The 15,196-nt window shown below is 43.1% G+C and overlaps 1 protein-coding gene across 3 annotated transcripts in view; it reads right to left on the reverse strand.

Annotated features, from left to right (window-relative positions):
- The window catches only part of RORA (RAR related orphan receptor A), a 326,075-nt gene that overhangs the window by 144,847 nt on the left and 166,032 nt on the right, over positions 1 to 15,196 (reverse strand). The window lies entirely within an intron of this gene.

Here is a 15,196-nt window from a genome sequence, read left to right on the forward strand (position 1 = left end):
AAAACAATTAACTAATGCTGGTACTGGAAAGCCACGCTCAGAAGAATGAGATAAGTGGGGGATGGACATGGTCACTGCCTCAAAAGAAAACTCTTTTTATGTCTCTCTCTTCTCTTTTTTCTCCTTTCTATTTAAACCATACTCTAAAAGAATGCATTTAGGGTTTCCGGTCCCCTGACTTTCAGCCTGGCACCGTGGAAGGGAGGCCACTGAAGGACCAAGTGCTGCTGGTGCCCTCAGAGTAATTCAGCTGTTCTGTACCAGCACAAACACGCAGCAAAATTTAGGACAAGTAACTCAGGGCTGCTTGGGGAAAAGGCTGATCCGTAAGGCCTCAGAATTTCAGACCTGAGACCAGCCACCTGCTCCTGCTCTGCCCATCACCTTCCTGTTTTGGGCACAGCTTTGCATGTTGAAAGTGCCCCCTTTTTATTAACTCTTGGATTTGTGAGGTTATGCAATTTTCCTAACTGGCAAAAAGGCAATCATCCTATCATATTTTGGGCTCCCCATTTCACATTTGCCTGTATTTCAGCAGCATAAATATTGGTCATAATTAAGAAGCATCTTGGTTCAACATGAATTTCTGTTAATTTTCCTTTTGTCATAGCAGAGTGATGTTTTTTCAAACTTCTTCAATACTAACTTCTATTTAATGCCAAAAGCAAGAAAGGATGGATAGCCATAATGTAACCAGCCTTACCATACTCAGATTGGGAGTAATCCCTTCAGTTCACCCAGACTGAATTCTCCATGATATGCCTCATTATCTTGATCTTTAAGTTGTTTTTTTTTTTTTTTTATGACCCACTTTAGACATGCTTTCAGTGCTTACAAAAATACTTACTGATGTTGATGGGCTTCTGGTGGTTTTTTCCCATTTACTCTGCCCCACCCAGGAGGTCTCTAACACTCACCACAGCCAGGAAGCCCCCTTGACTTGACCAGGCCAGGCTTTCTGTAGCTTGACCCGCCCTTCTTTTCATGTGGCTTTTGTTTTCTGTTGGCTCTGCCCTTTTCTCTGACTCACTCTGGCTGTGCTGTCACACAATCCCACACACTCATCCTCTGCAGCTTCAGCTTCAGTGATCATTTTGGATCCATGCTGGATCCATGTTTTACAGCAGTAAACCAGTGATTTCTATCTGCCCCTGCCATGCAGAATCACCACTCCTGCTCCTCAGCACGACCCAGCTCCACCTGATAATTCCAGTGCCCTAAAAACCCCCACTCCTTGTGCAGGACTGCTCTGTCACTTCATTCCCCTCTCTCCTCTGGATCCATTATTTTATTCTCACTACAAAATTTGTATTTCCAAAGCAGTCTTTGCACTCTCTCCTTCTTCTGCTACACAGACGCTTTTTTCCCCCTGAAGAACCAGAGCAATCATTTCTGCAGCCCTCAGATTGTACCCCCATCTTTTATTGGGATCGTCTGCTCTGCTGAACTGAAGCTTCTCATCTCTGGGACCCCTACACCTATTATCCTGCCCTGCCTAACTGCAAAAACATCTGAAAGCTTCCTCCTCTCCCCCTTCTCAGGACGACTGTGACCCTTCTCCTGTAACCCTGTTTTTGTGTGCAGAGACAGATCCTGACTGGGTAACACAGATCATTCCCCACCTGACCGGAATGCACAGCAGTGATAAAAGAGGGAGAAGGGAACTGGGGAGCTTTGCAGAACTGCAGCTCAAGGTGTGCTCTCTGTCTCGTGTGTCCCAGTACAGGAGTCGCTTCATTTTCCTGCCTCTGCTCAGGGCCCTGCTCGATGAAGATGCTGCTTTTGCCTGGGAGTCTTTGGGTGCTGTCAATATATACGTGTTAAACAATAATTGCACAGCACTGCCTGCTTAGTATTTACTGCTTTTTCCCTTCCACCCAGCACCTGTATGTCAAGCAAATTACAGCTCGATTTAGCAGAGATATCTGAGCAAAAAAATTAGATTATTTTTTCCCCTCGGAGTAGTGTGCTGTTTACTTTATTATTCTTTATAATTAATTTAGCTAGTTCTGGTATATGGTAGACATGAACAGGACCAGCACAAAATATTTTTCTGCTGTTTAGCGGCTCATCTTTCATAGGAAGGAGACAAAAACCTATACAACAAAACCCTAATATTTATGTCAATGCAAGAATAGATCAATGGATCAAAGCCAAAACAGTCCCAAGAGGAAAGCAATAGTCTCTTTTTCTGTTAATGAACAGTCTGTTGTTGCAAATTCACATAGGCTTTAATTTAATAAACACAAATGGATGAGTGTGCTTACAGGATGTCATCCCCTTCAGGCTTGAAATCACTGACATGGAAGAATTGTCACACTTCAGTGAATTGAGTGCTACTCCCTACCCTTTCAAACCTCATTCACTGTGGCAACACAGACATGAAAAATTAAATTTAATTTTATAACTAATTCCTGTGCCTTTTGCTGAGTTTGACTCTTTTGCATTAGAATGTGGATTTTAGAAATTATGTTCTGTTTTACCTGAATTAAAGGGGTTCAGTCTGACTGAAAAAAAAAAACCAAACAAAAACAACCTACCAAACCCACTTAGCTTGAACATGGAGTTTTAATAAATTTTTTTTTTAAATTACATTTGAAGCTCATTGAACTTCATGCAGGTAGACTCATTTTCTGAGTCTGCTAAGTCAATAATCTTCAGCCCCCATATAGAGTTTAGTGCAAGTTCAAATATATTAATTTAACAAACGCTCTTCGTTTCACTTAGAGGCTAAAAGTTGCAACAAACAACGAGCATTACACAGAGTAGGGGTTTTTAATCCACTCTAAAACAAGTGGCAAGCACCAAAATCCAACCCCTCCATGCAGTCAAATCCGAATAAAACAGAAATTCAACAACTGTTTGTTGTTACTCAAGGTGGGTTAACACTCCCTTTCAAACACTCCTTCCCTTTGCTGAGCAGACACTTTCCTAGAAATAAAGTGAAAAAAAGCAGGGTGCAAATTCCAGAGGCTCATCTCTCTGTGCACTTCAAAACAGTTTGGAGGGGCAGAATTCAAACTGCAACTTCAGGTGCACAAAAAGCACACACAACCCCCCCACCTCTGCCTGACAACGTTTACATTCTACAAAATGGCTTTAAAAGTATTAAATTAGCAAGAGTTTACACAAATGGGACTAACACCAGCTTGTTCACTCAGGTATGGCTCAAGGTTTCTGACATGGGATTTTTGGGTGGGTTTTGGGGAAGGTTGGTTTGGGTTCCTTTCCTTCCAGGAAAGCCTTTTCAAAACCCAACCAGAAAAGCCACACTTTCCCAAGCACAAGGGAAACTTGCCCCCATCTCTCTGTCCTCCGTTCATTGCACAGGTGATAACTGGGTATAACAAACTTCATTCAAAGGTTTTTTTAAAAACCTGTGTTAACAAATTTATCCAAGGAATGATTCAAAACCGGATCTGTGGCTTAGCAAAATTGGATTGAATCAGCAAGGCTGGTGGCACAGAGTCATCCAGACATGCTTTTGCATCCAGAACTGGTGTCAGAATTAGGTGTCAGAGATGAAACCAAAAAAAAATAAAGAGAAAAGACTTGGAGTGTACTCTGATGCTTCTGGCACAGAACTCTGCCCTACAGAATTCATTAGGAACCTACAATGCCCATAGTTCCAGAATTTTGCTAACCCTGGGGTTACAGGGAGACAAAAGAGGCTGGCAGAGTGTAGGATTGCAAACATCTGCACAGAACATGCAGGCTCCAACCTTCATCCCGTGTCAGCTCCATTAATTTAAAAGCCATCTTCAACATTTTAATGGACTGATCACCTGGCACGCCAACCACATCACTCATGTCATCCACCAGCAAAGTATGTTTTAGCTTAATTCATTATAAATGTCTTGCTTCAGAGTGAGAAACAGGGATCAAAAGCTCACCTGATGGGATATATAAAATTCAAACCTGGCAGAACCCATTTCTTGTCTAGAAAGCAGTCCACGAGCCACAGCCTCATGCTTGTCTTTAGCCCTTTTGGGAAACAATTGGCAGATTTTGCTGATTACCACACTTGGTGGCAATAAAAAGTACCACAGAATGGGCATTCTAAAAACAAACGAGCTAAAAAACCCCAGGCTGGCAAATGATGGAACTTACAGATAAAGTGAACCCCCAAGCTGTTCAGAAGGCTGAAGTGGGCAGCTCCATCTAAAGAGACACCAGGACATTCCTAGCCCGTAACTTCTCACTGGAGATGAGAAAAAGCGAAGTTTCAGTTCTGTTCTGAATCCTCCTTGGTGACAGCAGCTCGTGACTCTGGCCCTACGGTCTCCACTGGAAATGGCCTCTCTGCTCAAAGTGGTCACATGGAAGTTGTTGGCTTTAGCAAATTGGCATTTCCTGCTAGGAAGTAATTTTGTGGGAAGACTTGGCAAGTGGCTCAAGTCAGAACTCTCACACCAGTTCCCTCAACCTTTCCCTACAAAACTGATCTCACCTGTTCTGGCTTTGCACCGTTCTGTGTCCAGCACAGTTCTGTGCATGTGAACTAAACAACTGTTAAAAAGTGCTAGGTACTGAATGTGTGAGGAGTATTTGGGATGGACAGATGTCAGCCACAGTCTGTCTGGGTTCCATTTAGAACATTCTTACAGCGAGTGGTTAAAGCAAAGCTGCACAGCAGCAATGCTAATGCAGTACCAGAATTTCCACATGCAATTGTTTGATACACAAATGATTGCTCATCCTAACACTGGTTCTGCAGCAGCTGCCAAGTGCTGCCCCTTACCCCATCTCTAATTTCAATGAATTAAGGGGAGGGGAGCATTACAATGAGCTTTGCTCTCCCTGCTCAGTGTATTTCACCCTGCAGGACTCCTGCAGGTGTTTCCATCCATACAGAACGCAGGAGGTGCCCACACCACGGCAATGGGCTGGACAGCTCAGGTGTTACCTCGAGGTTTTTTTGCACATGTGGCCCTTGTGGAGTGCGTGGTCTGTGCCCACCTGGAGTGACCTGCTGTGAGCATTCCCACGTGGAGCACAGAGCTCTGGCTGCTCCTGGGGACTGACACCGTCCTCAGGAGCGAGCAGTGAGGACGAGCCCTGCAGGGCACGTTACCAGGTGCCCACGTGCACAGGGGAGCAGCTGAACCCTGGCTAGGACAAACTGCATGGGCTCTCATGAACTTCCTGTGACCCTCTAAGGAACACTGAGCTACTGAAACACAGACCTACTTACCTTTCCCATAGCTGCTGATGCGTTCTTTGAAGCAGTTTTTCCTGTAAACCGAGGCGGTTTTTTATTTAGACTGACTTGGTAACGTTGCTGTTGCCCAATATTGAGGTGAACTGTATTTCTAAAAGGGCACTTTTCACGTACGTCCTTTCCTACGAACGTTGCTCGGAAAAATAAGTCATAATGTTCTAGAGAGGCAAAGAAATGACGCTGAAATGAGGAGTCTTTTCCGGGCATACGTTGGATATCCACATAATCCTTTCTTATACCAGCCACAGACCTCATTTTCACAGTCAGCTTTTCAAATATGAGCAAATACTAACTACTCACTGAATACCTACAAAAATACACCATTATTCACGTTTCCCTCAGATTTATCCACCCACATCCCCGTGTGCCACAATCCCGGCTGTCCAAATCACCTCCATTTACAGCGACTCAGTCGAACGAGGCTGAGCTAAACCACTCTGCAGTTTAGGTTTGAAGCTCTGGAAGAGCAAGTAAACCAAACCCAAACCAGCAGACCCTTCCAAACGCTGTTCTGTTCAGATGGACCCTCAGATTCTGTCATAGGGCAAAGTCTGTTCCTGAGCAAATACACGTGAACTGCTTTAATTAAGATCCTACTAATTTATTTCCAGTTTGAGATGTGTCCCTGTGAATCCTTGGCACCAAAACAGTTCACAAATAACGAAAATGATAATTAAATTAATCCTCGCTCTGTCTTCCTAAACCTGTCTCGGCTGGAAGGGATTTTGGTGGTGTTGCCTCAACGTTAGATTTCAGATAAGCAATTTATTTTGTATCACTGATAGTTTGCAGTGTAATAAAACTGTCACTATTAATCTGGGCTGGCATTTAAGTAACTGTAAGAACAGGGTGAACAGGGGGAAGGAAGATCAGCACTTCAAAAGGATGGCATCTCCCTTTCTCTGCTGGGCCTTATTCGCACTTCACAAAGTAAGGGCAGGATTTTAGATTCTTCTACTGAATAAAAAGGAGGAAGAAGTCTAAAAATACTTTTTTTCTGGAGACAGGAGCTTTATAAATAGCCTTGCCAAACCCTGACAACAGGGTTCTATAGTCCTATAGTTTTGGAAGCTACAAAAATAAATACAATTTCACATCAGAGCAAAATATCCCATCTGATTAATCCAGCAAAAATAGGAATACTGTATGGTGACTAAGCTAAACAACCAAACCAAAACAAGTAATTTATTTGTTAGAGGAGAGATTTTTTTTTTCCCCTTTCCAATTATTTGTTGGTCAAAACCTTCAGTATCATGTTTTTATTTAACAGTGATCTCAGCTCCAACAGAGATCTGTGGGATTTGTAGCTACCTTAATATTTTTAAGAGGTGGTGTTGATTGTTGGATGTTTTGGCCTTACTTTGCTTTGGTTTTTTGTTATGTCTAATTCTAGACAGAGACAAGTCTGGAAAATCTGAAAGAGACTGTTCTCAATAAAGAATTGTAGCCCAAAAATGATGAGCTTCTGTACTTTTAGATATCTTTTCAAAATTCAAAACGGAGGGCTTAGTAACTCAGTGAAAACTCTGGACAGCTGAGAGAAAAGGAACATGCAGAAAACAACACACATGAAAATCTGGCCTAGGACATTACAGTAGGAAAAGGCAGAAAATGCAGATTACTATGGAGAAAGGGGTCTATTTTGTATTTCCTGGTAAAGGAAACACTGAAAACAAAGCAAGCCACACAGTGGCTTAAAGGATATAGATTTGAACTGTCAGGTTAAAGGACAAAACCAGTTCTGAACAACTGGGTATCTCCCTACATGCACTGAAGACCCTGCACAGGACAGAATGAATCAAAAAGAAAACAAAATAGAAGAATATAAAGAAAATAGCATTAAGGAAAATGCAACTCCACAAAGAACTGAGTACCTCCCAATAAGGTGAAAAATGGAATGGAGCAACTTGCTGGGATCCAACATAGGGATCACTCCATTTTAGCAGGCAGATTTTTCTAATCCTGCAAATTACTTAATTCCCGGTTAGGGCAGTAATTAATACTGTTCTTGTTTTAATTCTGTATATCTGCAAGCACAGAGGAATGTACAGAGCACACCAGAAATCCTGAACCAGGAATAGGCTGCTTGACTTGAGCTGCCTCATGTAAGAAAGTGAACTGCAACGTGCAGCTCTCCGAGGATCTAACAGATGTAGAACACTGAATCCTGACATCTGAAGGGGAGAGAGCAAGGCCATGGGTTCTGAAACAAAACAATCCTTCGTCTTCCTGGGCACTTTAACTCTGCTGGAAACAAGGAGGGAATTCACAGCGTTCCTCTCAGACAGTAAATACTTTAAGTAGGTAAGTGAATGGAGTGGAGATGTGGATTTTATCTGACAGCCACTGGGGCATAAAGGAGGCAGAGCAGTGCATACAAATGATGAGACAGCCTGATGGCACCCTGTTCCTCACAAGCACACCCAGCAGTGCTGGGCACACAGAGCAAAAGCATCCACATCCTCCTGTTGTGAGGTTTGTTTGGTAACATTCAGAGGATTCCTTGGTCAGGTCCTTTGAGACCCAGCCAAACTCTACCTTAAGAAATGTTGTGCTCCAAAAAAACATAAATTGCTGTGGGTTTCACTGGCTAAACCCAGACTTATTAGGCTGATTTAATTAGGCTCACTGCCTTGCCTAGGCAGTAATACTGGCAACTCTCTCAAACTCACCCATCACAGCATCAAAAGTAGAGAGGTTTGGTTGGATCCAACAGGGCTTTTCATGTCAATATTCTAATCTGATTCTCGTCACAAATTTATCCAGCACAGACAGAGCATTGGGAATATCAAAATAGGGTCCATATTTAGACAACAGAAGAAGTGAGCCAATATTTGTGGAATATATTTAGTTTGGAGGAAAAAAAAAAGATATCTCTGTTAGTGCTTTTTCGTTTTAATTAGAGAAAATGGCAATGTACTACCCCAGTGCTGCAAGGCAATCTTCCAAGAGAACTAACTAAATATACGAAAATACTTTTACTGAAATAACTTCTGCTGAATTAAATGTTTTGCTGCTTTATTTGATTTGCCTTAGTGATCATTTAACTGTCACCGAACCCTGAACTTCGGAAGTGGCAATGTTTAATGACAATGAGACACTGTAGCTCGTGTGTTAATGCTGATTAATGCACTTCCCAAGCGTGCTGGGAGCGCTTGGCTCGCCTTGTACCTCGCCCTGTGCACCCAAGGCATGCATTCATCAGCACTACTGCTCTGTCTGTCATGTCTCATTGCTGGAGTGCTGCACCACTCTCCGTGTTTGCTCTGAGCCTGCCTCACTCAATTTACATTACACTGCCCACCCAAACCCACAGTTTTGAGGTTCACCCAGCTCTTGATGATCAGGGCCCTGTATGTTTAATAACGTTTTGCTCTGCCAGTCTAATTAACTCCGGCACTGTATCTGCAGTCAGATAAAATGCTCATTTCACACCACATTAATTTTTATCAGCTGAACATTAAGCAACACAAAGCTATCTATGCTTGGTTTAATTTACATACTGACAGAGCTACAAAGAATTACTGCAGTGACTGCAAAGCAAATAAGTAGAACTGGCATCAAACATGGCTCCTTCCAAATGAAATATTGATTTGCAAGGCTGTCATCCCAGAGCGGAAAAGAGGAAAAGAAAGAGAATGAGAAATTACTTTTCCCTGTCAGCACTAGGAAAAAAAACCCACACAATTTGTAACCTGTATTTCCTTAAATGTTATAGCTTGGGAGGGGGTATTAAAATTAAAACTTGCTCTTTGATTGGCCAGGAAAAGTTGGAGGTGATGGAATTCTCCTGACTTGGAAAGAAAAGGAAAAGGGGTCGTGGAGCAGGGAGGGAACGATGGCAGTGGGAGAGAGCACAACTTGAGAGATTTTTCCTGCTCTTTTCACTGGCTAAATTTAGCTCAGCACTCCTCTTTTTGTGGGCTATGGCCATAAGTCAAATTTGAAGGCAGAACGTATGAAAGACCCTGGAATTCTAATATAGGAATAAAAACACAGAGGAAAAATTCTGGGAGCCTGGGATTTCATTCAGAGTCTGGCAGTGACCCTTCAGTGCTGTTTAAAAGCAACAGTGACCCCACAGCACCCAGAACAATACGTGTTCATACCAGTTAATCTGAACACATAAAAGCTGGCCAGGCACATCAAACCCTTCCCAGCTTTTCCAGGATGTTGCTCCACAGTGGGGAGGTGAAGACCTCAGCTCCAAAACTAAAAATATCCTCAACTGGCTCAAGTCAGATCTCCACTAAAGCTAATTATGAACTGCACACCACTGAAGTGCCACAGAACACATCCTCCCCTGGGCTTTCTCTAGACCTCACTTTGAGGTTAAAACCAAAACAAAACAGGCAAGTCCAGCGGGGCTGCATTGCAAAAACCTCACAGAAATTTAACAAATAAGCAAAACTAATAAAGTAGCACTGCTCCTCTTCTGCCTGTGGGTCAAATCATCTCTAAATCCTGGAGTTAGTGTAGCCAGGGGGTGTATGGGTGATCTTGAAATGCCTTTTTCCAGTCCCTCAGCCACTCCAAACGTGAAGAATGGCCCTGCTGCACTGACAAGGTCTCCACTCACAGGAGTGCAGGAGGTGATCAGCACAGCCAGCTCCCCTGGCAGCAGGGAAGGCAACTCACAGAAGAGCTGATGCCCAGTGTTCCTTTCCTGAAGAGAAACAACTCCTGGAATACATTCTGTAAAACTTCAGGAGGTTTCTTGAACTTTCTCTGCTTTGTGGGGAGCACTGGGACCAGGGCCCCGTTCAGCTGAGTGCTTTTCTGGCTGCTGTGCCCTGAAAAACTGCTGCTGGCACCCAGACAGTTAAAAGGTGTTGGAAATGTGCCCTGTCCCTGCCTCAGTGGCCTCCTGAGCCTCCCTGCCTCCAAGAGGGCACGAGGGTAGAGCCACGTTTGTCCAGGCAATCATGGAACTGTTCCCTGAGGAAATTGGCCACTGCTGGGAATTTTTTCTTTGCTGTCCAAGTCACCTTTCTGAGGAGCTCTTTTCTCTTGGAAGAGCACACACAGTTAATCATCTCCTACCTAGAAGCACTAATATCCAGCTTAACTGCTAAGTGGAAAATCATTTCCAAACAGAGCAAGGTATCATAGCTGTTCCTATTGACTGCAGTGCAGTTTATTATTGTATTCCAGCTATTTTGGGAAACAAGTCAACTTAAAATGTCATATTAATTATTTACAAAACACTGACATAAATGAAATGAAGATCTGACTGAACTAACAGTTCAGTGCCTCACTCTGCCTTCTTAATGAACGTAACAGGGAACTGCTGAATAATTTTCTGCTTACCCTACCACAGTCCTTCCTTCTCCTCCTTTCCCTGCAAAATGGACTAAAAAAAAAAAAAAAAAAAAATCCCAAAACCTCAGGCTCAGACATCTCTGAATCTTGGATAGGGCAAAAATCATAATCATATCTAGATTTTCTCCACAGATAACGCTGGGGAACTGTTTGGTTTACCCTGACAGAACATGCCTCGAACATATGTCACGGTCAGTGTCTCAGGGCACACTCCACTTTCAGCTGTGCTTTGAAATATGAGAAGCAAAATAGCCCTGGAATGCCATTCTAACTAAAATCAGTCATTGTTTTGGAGGAACTACAATGCAGAGAGTATTGACCCTCTCTGCCTTCCTTGTCAGATGAGGAGCAGGCAGATCTCTAAACCATTAAGTCAGTCGGAGCCCAAAGGATAACATGACTTCTAATTCAAGGTAACTGGAATAAAGAAAAGAGAAGAGAGGCTGATTAATTAGATCTGTATAGTGAACTAATTTGCATCCCTATTCTCACTGGTTTTCTAAAAAGAGAATCAGTGTGTGTTTGTGCCTCACATCATCTGGTTCTTTCCCACATAAAAAATGACAGGTTTTGCAAGTGAAAAAAAAAAAAAAATCCTATAAAAAGGCATATTTACTATTGGGACACAAATGATTTTTCCTGAAGTAAAATTTCCTTCATCACTAGCGGGTTTGGGATAAGAAGCACGGAAATTTGTTCTTGGATTTCTTCCAAGAACTCGCAGGACTTCCAGCACCGCTGTTACAGAGAATCTGAGAGGTTAATCTAAATTATTTCATCTGCCATGTCACCACTCTGCCCAGCAGACAGCACAGCACAACCCTTCCTTGGTTCCATCCTTCCAGCACGAGAAGATGCAGAAAGCAGCGAGTTGTGCTGGTGAATTTTCCGTTCAGGACTGCAGCGATCGGCCTCCCACGGCACAGCAACCCCACGGACTGTGCTGGAGGAGATCCCTCAATCCATCCACCCCCCTGTTCCAGATCACGTTTTTACAGCTCTGGAATTTCACCAGGAATCCCAGCTGCCTCGCTGAAATGTTCTGGAGGCCCAAAGAGCCTCATAAATTTCCCTTAGCATTTAAGGCTGCTTTAACTCATCTGAACCGAAGTGGCTCTGGTACTTGGAAATAAATCTCACTTTATGACTTGGAAAGACCTGGGCAAATATTAGCCAGCTAAGCCCCTTCAACTCCCTGCCTCAAAAAGTGGTATGAGACCTTGCCAGGGCTATCAAACTGAACTTCACCTCTGCTCCAAAGCGGCCTGAAATGCAGAGATGGGAAGAGCTGTGCTGTGGATCACAGTGCAGCGGCTCTGCAACAACCGACTAATCACAAAGATTTTCTTTTTTTGTTTGTTTGTTTCCCTAGCCAAAAAGCTGTTTTTCAAACTAAGACAAGATGTGCCATGAACTGTTGGCTTGCAGCCCCGGCACATTTTCTAAAGCATTCCCCCATTCTGCATAACTTTTTTATTATTATTATTATTATTATTTTCTGCCTTTCTTAGAAAGGGGGAAGCTGATTTATCTGCCTGTACGTATTTCACCTTAAGATGAACAGACTCCTTTTCATGGTCCCATTCCCTCCTGCTTTCTCTGCCTGGCCCCTGCTCTGGGCACCCTTTGTGCAGCCCCTGTCCCTGGTAAGTGCAGGGAGCAGTTATTGCCATGCAGGCTGCAGGAGGGAAACCTCACCGCCCGAGAGGGAGCAAGGATTGGTCTTGACAGTTTGGATGCTGCTTCCTTTCTCAAAGATGACTTTTTTGACAGCACCAGAAAGCTTTGTCTGTTTTCAGACTCTGAGATATGACAGGGACTCAGAAGGCAGGAGGAGACAGACCGTGCCAGGTCAGTGTTTTTTGTCTACACAAGCTCACGGTCTCTTTGAATTTATAAACTCACAGAGGAGAAGATGCTGGGGAAGAGGAGGGGGAAGAGCATCTCAGGGGCTTGCAAAAGGTGTGCTCTTCCTTGGCCCAACCCTGCTGTACTCCAGAGGAACCACACAGCCTTTGTTAAGCTATACATCCCCTGCTTAATTGAGAAATGATTCTTAATAAGTCCTGGAGAGCCACAGGTCTCTCTGTCTCTCAGATGGGAAACAATCCTATCTCACGGCAACTCATTACGTATTCTTTTTGTACCACGAGTTGTGTTAAAAGCGTGAAATTAGTTCTGGCAGAGTGTACAGAGAAACACCCCTGAGATGAGCCTGAGCCAGTTATGTAAGGTTTCCACACATTCCCCATCAATGTTAACTCCTCATGGCTGCAAGTCAGCCTGTTCAGAGGGGGAAATGTTCAGGCAGCACAGGAAAGAAACACGGCTGTTTCCTTCTCTCTGACATTCAGGGCACACAGCATCTTCGCAATTATGTTTGGCAAAGAAGCCTCCTTCCTCCGTTGTTTCTTTGATACTTAGCTCTCATTAAATATGACTTACAAATTCATTTACAGTATCTATAAATTAGTTGAGCTGGAGCTGCCTGTGATGACAAGTAAATTGACCCTTCGGGAGGGTGGGAGAGAAGGTCAGGAAACCAAGGGAGAACTTGTGTGCAGTTGTGAGAGCTGTGAACGAGGTGAGGACAGAGCTGCAGCTCAAGTTCAGATGGGCTCATCTGTCCTTCTCCTTCCACACTGACATCCATCCACTGCTGACCAACCCAACAACCTGCCTGGGAAACACTCAGTGCTCAGAGAGAGAGGAACAACTCATGGAACTGTGTCAGGACACAGAAGGGGCTGGGGAAAAGCACATACTGCAAACTCAACCCTGAATTGCAGTAAACTCAACTTTGTCAGTATGAAAAAAAATATCACAGGAAACTTCCAAAGAAAGCTTTAATTTATTAAATTAATCTGGAAAAGATTCTGTGTGAAATCCTCAGTGCTTGCTAGGCCTCGAGGAGTGCCACCTAATGAATGAACTGCCTTTGCAGACCTGCTGAGGAACAGGCCAATTCTCTAGAAATGCAGCTCCTTTTACTTGTGGTATTTTAACAAGAAATTCAAATTCCTTCACAAAAACATAGTGGAATTTAAAAAGACACACCCCGAATAAAACTCCCACAACAACAGAAGCAAGATGGTAGCTAGAGACAGCAGCTTTGATAAATAGAAGCAGTAAAATTTCATTATACAGCAGGTGACCATCCCTTTTGAAAAACAAAAAAAAATATCTCCATGATACATTTGATAACTTGAAATTTTATAAGTTTTCAGGAGAGAAATGGCCTCATTTAAGGCCATGTGATGTTAATGAAAGAAAAACAGATCATTTGCATTTTAATTCTACCCATCTCCTGTTGACACACTCTGTTACACACACAATGGACAACACAAGTCAGACACTTCCTGTGAACCGAGGGGGATTGAAGCTCTGAATGTTACACAAACGGCAGGAATAAAAAAGCTTCATTGGCTTGTTTGAAAACTCAATTAGGCCATTAAAAGAGGAAACAATTTAAGTTGCTTAAATAATTCTCAAAGCAAATGGTACCCTGGAGTTCAGCAGAACAGTAGTGCTGCTTCCAGACATCTTATTTTCCTCTCTTTAAATGTTCTGGAAAATTGCTCTGAGCACGATGCCAAAATGTAAAACTGGAAAGCACAAAGGATATTAGGGCTGTCTGAATTACAGATGTCTCTAAAGACTAATAGCATAAAGATGGGAAACAGACTGACCTTAAATGTCCTCCTCATCAACCTGCTGGAAGGTCTTGTCTTTGTTTCTTATGGCTGCTTAGGCTGACTGGAACTGATGGGAACCATTCACAGAAATCTTATACAAAGAGCCCTAAACTGCTCCTTCATCAGCTGAGCCCACTGCAGGTGCCTCAGAGAAGTGGGAGTCCTAAAATCCTCCCCCCAGCTTCTCTCTACAGGGGACAGCAGGTGAGGGGAAGGGGTGACCAACAGGCACACACAAACCAACATCCCCAGTGGAACAGGAGAGCTCGTGGGAACATGTCAGCATCTTCCCCCAGCCACGAGAATTCAATTCCACCTCCAGAATTTCCCCTCATTTGGGGGGTGACAGGGGCATAAGATTCTTTCTTTTCTTTCTTTCTTTCTTTCTCCCTTTTTCTGTTTTTCTTCTTTCTTCCTTTATTCCTTCCTTCCCCACACGTTTTAAACACACTCCCACGTACAGTTGTGAGCTGCACAGTTGTCACACAGTTCTGTATCTCTGTGAAACATGCCCCTAAGTTATGCTTTCATTTACAGTGCTTTAAAGAAACAGCTTCCCAGCTGTGACCCTATCAGTGGCTTATTAATAAATACTTCAGGAATTTGCTTTGAGTATCGATGATCCCTTCACTAAACTGGAAGACAGAATATAGATGGGGATAATTCTTCTTCATGAAAAAACATATTTTGGACGTGTTTCCCCAAGAGATTTAGACACAGTACACAAAAACCTCACTCTTGAGTGATAAAGTCATTTACAAGGGATGTATTTTGACCTAAAGAAGTTCCTGAGACTTGTTCAGAAAAGTACTTTTCTCTTTGTAGGAAAAGTCAGGAGAAGCCTGACAGCAATCTAATCAAAACATGCAAATGAGGTCAACTTTCTGGAAGGGTTGGAGGATTTCTCCAGAGAAATTTAAAGACTGTCCTGGCACAGAGGTATTTTCTGAAGGCACTG

This window comes from Myiozetetes cayanensis, unplaced genomic scaffold, assembly GCF_022539395.1.
Source record: "Myiozetetes cayanensis isolate MyiCay16 unplaced genomic scaffold, myiCay2020 scf14, whole genome shotgun sequence".
In the NCBI taxonomy this organism is placed as follows: domain Eukaryota; kingdom Metazoa; phylum Chordata; class Aves; order Passeriformes; family Tyrannidae; genus Myiozetetes; species Myiozetetes cayanensis.